Source organism: Triticum dicoccoides, chromosome 2A (genome assembly GCF_002162155.2).
Source record: "Triticum dicoccoides isolate Atlit2015 ecotype Zavitan chromosome 2A, WEW_v2.0, whole genome shotgun sequence".
NCBI classification, from domain to species: domain Eukaryota; kingdom Viridiplantae; phylum Streptophyta; class Magnoliopsida; order Poales; family Poaceae; genus Triticum; species Triticum dicoccoides.
The window spans coordinates 162,884,924-162,894,381 of record NC_041382.1 but is presented as its reverse complement, the minus strand read 5'-3'; the positions used below and the strand labels follow the sequence as shown (position 1 = coordinate 162,894,381).

The following is a 9,458-nucleotide window of genomic DNA, read 5'->3' as shown; positions in this document are numbered from 1 at the left end:
ATAGAACATATGTTGTACTAGAGACTCACAGATGACATATCGTTGCGTCTCATAGTTGGGTCTGTCCGACTCGGACCTTATCTCGACTCGGATCCGACTACATCGAATTCGACCAGATCCTTCCAAGTCCATATTATCCGGTTAGCATCCAATGCTCCATGGCTAGTGAGACCAAGCCATCGACCGTCATATGCTAGTCTAGTTGGCTACGCGTCCACACAGCCCTTTCGACTAGGGACCTTTTAGGACAGTCATCATACAATGCATAGTCCCACAAGCAAGTCACGTACTTGCTCATACACATCATTGATAATGTCCAAGGACTATCTTTATTCATAAACACATAGGAAATATCATCATACATGATTGCCTCTAGGGCATATCTCCAACATGGGCGCGCCCCCCTACCTCGTGGCCGCCTCGGGGACCCTCCTGACTTGTTCCCGACTCCAACACCTCTTATATAACCCCAAACTTCCAAAAAAAACCTAGATTGGGAGTTCCGCCGCCACAAGCCTCTGTAGCCACCGAAAAACAATCTAGACCCGTTCCTGCACCCTGTCGGAGGGGGGAATCCCTCTCCGGTGGACATCTTCATCATCCCGGTGCTCTCCATGACGAGAAGGGAGTAGTTCACCCTTGGGGCTGAGGGTATGTACCAGTAGCTATGTGTTTGATCTCTCTCTCTCTCTCTCTCGTGTTCTTGATTCGGAACGATCTTGATGTATCGTGAGCTTTGCTATTATAGTTGGATCTTATGATGTTTCTCCCCCTCTACTCTCTTGTAATGGATTGAGTTTTCCCTTTGAAGTTATCTTATCGGATTGAGTCTTTAAGGATTTGAGAACACTTGATGTATGTCTTGCATGTGCTTATCTGTGGTGACAATGGGATATCACGTGATTCACTTGATGTATGTTTTGGTGATCAACTTGCGGGTTCCGTGACGTCGTGAACTTATGCATAAGGGTTGGCACATGTTTTCGTCTTGACTCTCCGGTAGAAACTTTGGGGCACTCTTTGAAGTTCTTTGTGTTGGTTGAATAGATGAATCTGAGATTGTGTGATGCATATCGTATAATCATACCCACAGATACTTGAGGTGACATTGGAGTATCTAGGTGACATTAGGGTTTTGGTTGATTTGTGTCTTAAGGTGTTATTCTAGTACGAACTCTAGGATAGATTGAACGGAAAGAATAGCTTCATGTTATTTTACTACGGACTCTTGAATAGATCGATCAGAAAGTATAACTTTGAGGTGGCTTCGTACCCTACAATAATCTCTTTGTTTGTTCTCCGCTATTAGTGACTTTGGAGTGACTATTTGTTGCATGTTGAGGGATAGTTATATGATCCAATTATGTTATTATTGTTGAGAGAACTTGCACTAGTGAAAGTATGAACCCTAGGCTTTGTTTGAACGTATTGCAATACCGTTTGTGCTCACTTTTATCATTAGTTACCTTGATGTTTTTATATTTTCAGTTTACAAAAACCTTTATCTACCGTCCATATTGCACTTGTATCACCATCTCTTCGCCAAACTAGTGCACCTATAAAATTTACCATTGTATTGGGTATGTTGGGGACACAAGAGACTCTTGTTATTTGGTTGCAGGGTTGTTTGAGAGAGACCATCTTCATCCTACGCCTCCCACGGATTGATAAACCTTAGGTCATCCACTTGAGGGAAATTTGCTACTGTCCTACAAACCTCTGCACTTGGAGGCCCAACAATGTCTACAAGAAAAAGGTTGTGTAGTAGACATCAAGGTCTCGTTCAATCCCTCCGAGGAGACCAAGAAAGTGAAGCTGAACCCGGAAGACCCTGGCTGCACCAAGTACGTTGTCGCGGGCACCCGCCTCAGCAGCAAATAGGAAGGCGAGCTCGCCGACTTCCTCCATGAGAATCGGAATATCTTTGCATGGACCCCAAAGGACATGCTTGGTATCCCGAGGAAGTACGCCGAGCACAAACTCCACGTCTGCAAGGATGCCAAGCCTGTCCACCTACCCCTACGACGTTTCTCTGAAGAGAAGAGAAGGACCATCGGTGAAGAGGTCGCCAAGCTAGCGGGGTGCGTGGCAGCATTGAGACGTTTCATCTCCAGACTATGAGTAAAGGCACTGCCACTTTATCACCTACTCTGACGCACCGACCACTTTTAGTGGATGGATGTGGCAACAACTGGATTGGAAGAAACAAAAACCATGTGAGCAAACAACCCAATCCTTGCCACACCAAACGTTGATGAGCCTATGTTGCTGTACATATCAGCAACTCGCCAGGTGGTGAGCATTGTGCTTGTCATTGAACGAGAGGAAGAGGGACACAAATTCCCACTCCAAAAACCAGTATACTATGTATCGGCAGTCCTCACACCATGCAAATCCCGATAGCCGCACTATCAAAAGATAGCATATGCGGTTTTCATGGCATCTGAGAAGCTACGACACTACTTTCAAGAGTGCTCGATCACAGTAGCCTCCGAGGTACCACTCAATGACATTATAAACAATCGAGATGCCACCGCCGCATTGCAAAATGGGCTATCGAGCTCTTACCATTTGAAATAACATACAAGCCACGCCGAGCTATTAAATCTCAGGTGTTGGCCGACTTTGTCGCCAAATGGACAGAAGCCGAACTCCCTAAAGAGTATAGCACATATTCCAACTAGGTGATGTACTTTGACGGCTCTAAAATGTTAGCCGAATTGGGGGCCGGTGTCATCCTAACATCCCCTACAGGGGACATAGTTCGTTATGTATTACAAATCATATATACGGACTCCAATAACGTGGCAGAATATGAAGCACTACTGCATGGACTTTGGATGGCCGTTTCTATGGGCATGCAACGCCTTGAGGTGCATGGGGATTCGAACCTCGTGATATCTCAAATTAATGGAGAATTTGATGCAAAAGATCTAAAGATGGCGACCTACTACAACGTTGTACTCAAAATATCAGCTCAGTTTGAAGGTCTTGAATTCCACCATGTGGCCCGAGACAGTAATCAGGCAGCAGACATCCTTGCTCGACTAGGAGCTAAACGCGACCGCGTCCCGCCTAACACCTTTGTGGAAAGACTTTTCAAGCCATCCATGGTATGGCAGGACAAGAGCGTAAATACCAGTCCGGCGCCGCTCACACCCCCGGATGCCGAAGACGACTTGGATATCACCGGGGGCTCGGGCACCGAGCCAACACCTTCCGCCCATGCAATCATGGCGGTAATCGCTCGATGGACCGAACCCTTCCTAGCCTACCTTAATAGGCAGGAGCTCCCTGATGACCCAAACGAGGCCCGTTGCATAGTTCGATGCTCCAAAGCCTACAAAGTTCATGAAGGAGAACTCTACAAGAAAAGCACTACTGGAGTTCTTCAAAGATGTATCTTCGAAGAGGAGGGGCGGCAGCTCTTGGACGAAATACATGCTGGCCTCAGCGGCCATCACGCCGCAGCTCGGGCCCTCATAAGCAAGGCCTTCCGTATAGGTTTCTTTTGGCCCACTGCCCGAGCAGATGCATAGGACTGAAGGAGTCCTGGATTAGGGGGTCTCCGGACAGCCGGACTATCTCCATTGGCCGGACTGTTAGACTATGAAGATACAAGATTGAAGACTTCGTCTCATGTCCGGATGGGACTCTACTTGGCGTGGAAGGCAAGCTAGGCAATACGTATATGGATATCTCCTCCTTTGTAACCGACCTTGTGTAACCCTAACCCTCTCCGATGTCTATATAAACCAAAGGGTTTTAGTCCGTAGGACAACAATCACAACATACAATCATACCATAGGCTAGCTTCTAGGGTTTAGCCTCTCTGATCTCGTGGTAGATCTACTCTTGTAACACCCATATCATCAATATTAATCAAGTAGGACGTAGGGTTTTACCTACATCAAGAGGGCCCGAACCTGGGTAAAACTTCGTGTCCCTTGCCTCCTGTTACCATCCGGCCTAGACACATAGTTTGGGACCCCCTACCCGAGATCCGCCGGTTTTGACACCAACATTGGTGCTTTCATTGAGAGTTCCTCTGTGTCGTCGTCGTTAGGCTTGATGGCTCCTACTATCATCGATAGCGATGCGGTCCAGGGTGAGACTTTTCTCCCCGAACAGATCCTCGTATTCGGCGGCTTTGCACTGTGGGCTAATTCGCTTGGCCATCTGGAGCAGATTGAAAGCTACGCCCCTAGCCATCAGGTCAGATTTGGAAGTTTGAATTACACGGCCAACATCCATGGGGACTTGATCTTCGACGGATTCGAGCCACAGCCGGGCGCGCCGCCCTATCACGATGGGTATGTCCTAGCTCTACCACCGGACGGTATCCCAGAGGCCGCGCCCGCATCAGCTCTGACCCTTAGCTCGGAGCCAGCTGCGCCAATCGAGGACGGGTGGCTAGACACTGCCTCAGGGGCTGCAGTCTCGACGATGATCGAGCCAAACACCAGCATAATCCTCTACGCAGCCCGTGACTCCAAGGTGCCGGACTCTCTTCCGGACCCCGAACCATCCGTGCCCCTGCCAATCAAATCCGATTGGGCGCCGATCATGGAATTCACCGCCGCAGATATCTTTCAGCACTCGCCCTTCGGCGACATTCTGAATTCACTAAGGTCTCTCTCTTTGTCAGGAGAGCCCTGGCCGGATTATGGCCAACAGGATTGGGACGCGGACGACGAAGAAATTCGACACCCACCCACCACCCACTTTGTAGCCACTGTTGATGATTTAACCGGCATGCTCGACTTCGACTCCGAAGACATCGACGGTATGGACGACGATGTAGGAAAAAAACATGAACCAGCACCTATAGGGCACTGGAAAGCCACCTCGTCGTATGACATATACATGGTGGATACACCCAATGAAGGCAATGGCGACGAGATAGCAGAGGATGACCCCTCCAAGAAGCAACCCAAGCGCCAACGTCAGCGGTGCCGCTCTAAGTCCCACCAAAGCAAAAGTGGTGATACCGGCACAGGAGATAATAACACTCCGGATAGCGCCGAAGACAACAACAATCCCCTCCGGCAAGATTTAGAGCAGGAGGATGAAGGAGCCAGCTCTCCTGAGAGAGCGGCTGGCGGAGAGGAGGAGGATGACAATTACATGCCCCCCTCCGAAGACGAGGCAAGCCTCGACGATGATGAATTCGCCGTACCAGAGGATCCCGTCGAACAAGAGCGCTTCAAGCGCAGGCTTATGGCCACGGCAAATAGCCTGAAGAAAAAGCAGCAGCAGCAGCTTCAAGCTAATCAAGATCTGCTAGCTGACAAATGGACTGAAGTCCTCGTGGCCGAGGAATATAAACTCGAGCGTCCCTCCAAGAGTTACCCAAGGCGCAGGTTACTACCCCGACTGGAGGAAGAAGCGTATGACATGGCTGATCGGCCACCTCGTGGCCGCGATAGAGAGGCATTCCAGCCAAAAGCTCCGCCTCCACCCCAACGCCATCCAAATAAAAAGGCATGGGGAGATACGCCAGACCTGCGAGACATACTGGAGGACAAAGCAAAGCATTCAAGATCGATCTACGGATCACGAGGGCGCACCACTCTATGAGACGGTAAACGTCATGCCGGATACAGTAAAAGCAAATTCGGCCGGGCCGAACACAGCGGGCAGGACCCATTCGAGCTGCGTTGTGATATAGCCCAATACAGAGGCGCCGCACACCCCTTATGCTTCACAGACAAAGTAATGGAACATCAATTCCTAGAAGGTTTCAAACCTGTAAACATTGAATCATATGACCGCACAACAGATCCCGCAGTATGGATTGAGGACTTCCTCCTCCACATCCACATGGCCCACGGTGATGACTTACATGCCATCAAGTACCTCCCACTAAAACTCAAAGGACCAGCGTGACATTGGCTTAATAGCTTGCCAGCGGACTCCATTAGCTGTTGGGAAGATCTGGAAGCCACATTCCTCGACAACTTTCAGGGCACTTATGTGCGACCACCAGACGCCGATGACTTGAGCCACATAATTCAGCAGCCACAAGAGTCGGCCAGGCAATTCTGGACTCGGTTCCTTACAAAGAAAAATCAAATCATCGACTGTCCGGATGCGGAGGCCTTAGAGGCTTTCAAGCACAACATCCGAGACGAGTGGCTAGCCGGGCACCTTGGTCAGGAAAAGCCGAAATCTATGGCAGCTCTCACGACGCTCATGACCCACTTTTGTGCGGGAGAAGACAGCTGGTTGGCTTGCAGTAATATCATATCAAAGAACCATGGTACCTCAGATACCAAGGACGGCAATAGCTGGTCACGTCGCAACAAGCATAAGCGCCGCATTAACAGCGAAAGTACTGAGGATACGGCAGTCAATGCCGGATTCAAAGGCTCTAAACCCGGTCAGCGAAAAAAGCCATTCAAACAAAGTACGCCGGGTCCGTACAGCTTGGACCATATACTCAATCGCTCGTGTCAAATACACGGCACCCCAGAAAAGCCAGCCAATCACACCAACAGGGATTGTTGGGTGTTCAAGCAGGCCGGCAAGTTAATTGCCGAAAACAAGGACAAGGGGCCGCATAGCGATGACGAGGAAGAACCCCGGCAGCCGCACACTGGAGGACAGAAGAGGTTTCCCCCGCAAGTGCGGACGGTGAACATGATATACGCAACCCACATACCCAAGAGGGAGCGAAAGCGTGCGCTCAGGGACGTATATGCATTGGAGCCAGTTGCCCCAAAGTTCAACCCTTGGTCCTCCTATCCGATCACCTTCGATCACAGGGACCACCCCACTAGTATCCGTCATGGCGGATTCTCCGCACTGGTCCTAGACCCAATCATCGACGGATTTCACCTCACTCGAGTCCTTATGGATGGCGGCAACAGCCTGAACCTGCTTTATCAGGACACAGTGCGCAAAATGGGTATAGACCCCTCAAGGATCAAACCCACAAAAACGACCTTTAAAGGCGTCGTTCCAGGCGTAGAGGCCCACTGCACAGGCTCAATTACACTAGAAGTGGTCTTCGGATCCCCGGATAACTTCCGGAGTGAAGATTTAATCTTCGATATAGTCCCGTTCCGTAGTGGTTATCACGCGCTGCTCGGACGAACCGCATTTGCTAGATTCAATGCGGTACCACATTATGCATACCTCAAGCTCAAGATGCCATGACCTTGCGGAGTTATTACAGTCAATGGAAACACAGAGCACTCTCTCCGAACAGAGGAGCACACCGCGGCCCTTGCAGCAGAAGCGCAAAGCAGCCTCTCAAGGCAATCTACTAGTTCGGCGTTTCAAAGCCCGGACACCTTCAAGCGCGCTCGGGGCAATCGGCAGACAGACCGCCTGGCGCGATCTGAGCTCGCGTAGCAATACGGCGGCCACCCCAATCCCAGCCCAACGGCGTTATTCGTGCCACGCGTACATAATTACACATTAAAAATACCATGGGCACAAGTGGGGAGGGGAGGGCACAACTGTGGCACGCCCCAAAACGCGGCCTAAACCGCACTAGGGGCTTCCCATTTGGTTATTTTTCTTTTTCTTTCAGGACTTTAATCTCTGGAAACACTGTCCGGCAGCTCTATTGCCGAATACATGATACAGCAACCAAGGAGGCAGACAACTACGTTATACAACGAAATTCCCAGGTTGATTACAGATTTCATATCATTCCTCAGCTCGCCCTTGGAAGGGACATAGTCCTACTCTTTTGCTTATTGCACTATCTGTATCACTTAGCTTTAATGCAAATTTTTAATATACAATGCATGACATTACGACTATTATTGCATTTTCGTTTTATATATATATATATATATAGAGAGAGAGAGAGAGAGTAGCACTATTCTAATCCCAGGAATAGAATAACTATTTGGATCACGGCGCACCCTATATAGGGCCCGAAGAGGCATTCCCGGACTCCTGAGAAAACCCACCCGACCGATCAAAGAAAAAAACCCACCCCACCCACTTCCCACGACTCCCTCCACTACCCTCTCCTGATCCCATCTGCACACTCCTCACGGCATCGCGCCGCTGCCGATGAACTTCTCCCGATCCACCACCGCCACCCTACATCCCGCCGGCGCGCCTAACTCCGGCCACCTACCGCCGCCGCCGACGAGCGGATCCAGCGCCGCGCCAGGTTCGGCCGCCCCTTCTTCCCAGCGCGCTCCCGCTACCAGAGCGCCCCCCCGGCCCATGGGTCCCACTGCCGGTCTCCTCCTACAACCCCGCCGTCACCGTCCCCCGGATCCAGCTGCAACTCCGCCACACGCCTCGGATCCGGCTACGGTGCCGCGCCCACCGCAGGATCCAGCCGCCGTCCCAACCGCGAGATCCGTCCGCCGCCCCCATCCGGCCGTCGCGATGTCACCGTCCATCGCCCGGTGGTGCAGTGCGGCGCGCCCTTCCCTCCCGTCCGGCGTGAACTTCCCTTTACGCCACCTTGACCTTCCCTCCCCTTCGGTGCAGCCTACCCTCTGCTCCGGCGCGCCCTCCTACTCCTCCTCCATGTGCGGCATGAACCTGGCCTTCGACCGCAAGCTCATCGGCCCGCCCATATACTTCGGCCTCATGGGCGACGGCCAGCCCATCGGACGCTACGATGACATGTGGCCGACTGGTGCGTCAAGGTAACTATAACTAAAGTAAACACACACATCATCTTTGAGTTTGGTCCGGCTATACTGAACTTTTACTGAATAATTTGTGTATGTGTGCAGGTGATCTGCGACCACCTTGGGCTAGGAGTCAAGACGGGGCTGCCCTACATCTAGCATAGCAAGGCCAGCAACCCGTTCGTGAACCTCAAGGAGTACAAGGGCATCTTCTGGTAGGAGGACATCATCCCCTTCTTCTAGGTCACGAAGCTGACAAGGAATGCGACACCATGCAGAAGTGCTACATCTCGCTCTCGCAGCAGGTCAAGGAGAAGCTCGGCAAGATCGACCCCTACTTCATCAAGCTCGCCGATGCCATGGTGATCTGGATCGAGGCCCGGGACATGCTCAACTCCAAGGACTCCAAGGAGGCCGACGCCAACGGCAAGCTCAAGGGGAAGTAGATCGAGATCGAGGGAGAGAAACTTTTTTTGCATTAGCATACTAAGCAGGCGGTGAGCCGGCGTATACCGGTTTCTTCAGTTCGTAGGTTCAATGCGTGCATCAGGTATTCAGGTTCAGGCTGTTGTGTACTACAAAACATTAGCTGCCTGTATGTGAGAAAACCATGATGTTTCTTATTTTGTTTATGTGAGAAAACAAAAATGTATTTTAGAAGTTCATTTATTATTTCCCCAAAAGTTCATATATTACTACCTGTATGTATTTTGACATTTCACAACAACTGGCAAGAATTGCGACTGGATAGAGCGGCAAAACGATGGTACGCCACTCAAGCAGTGCATCACCGGCAGCCGCATCGTCTCCTCGGCAGCAAAAAGCAGCTTAACTGAAGTTCAATTC

At 50.7% G+C, this 9,458-nt stretch overlaps 1 pseudogene; it reads left to right on the top strand.

Annotated features, from left to right (window-relative positions):
* The first annotated feature begins 8,361 nt into the window (after positions 1–8,361).
* Positions 8,362–9,092, top strand: LOC119357758 (annotated as a pseudogene).
* The last annotated feature ends 366 nt before the right edge of the window (positions 9,093–9,458 follow it).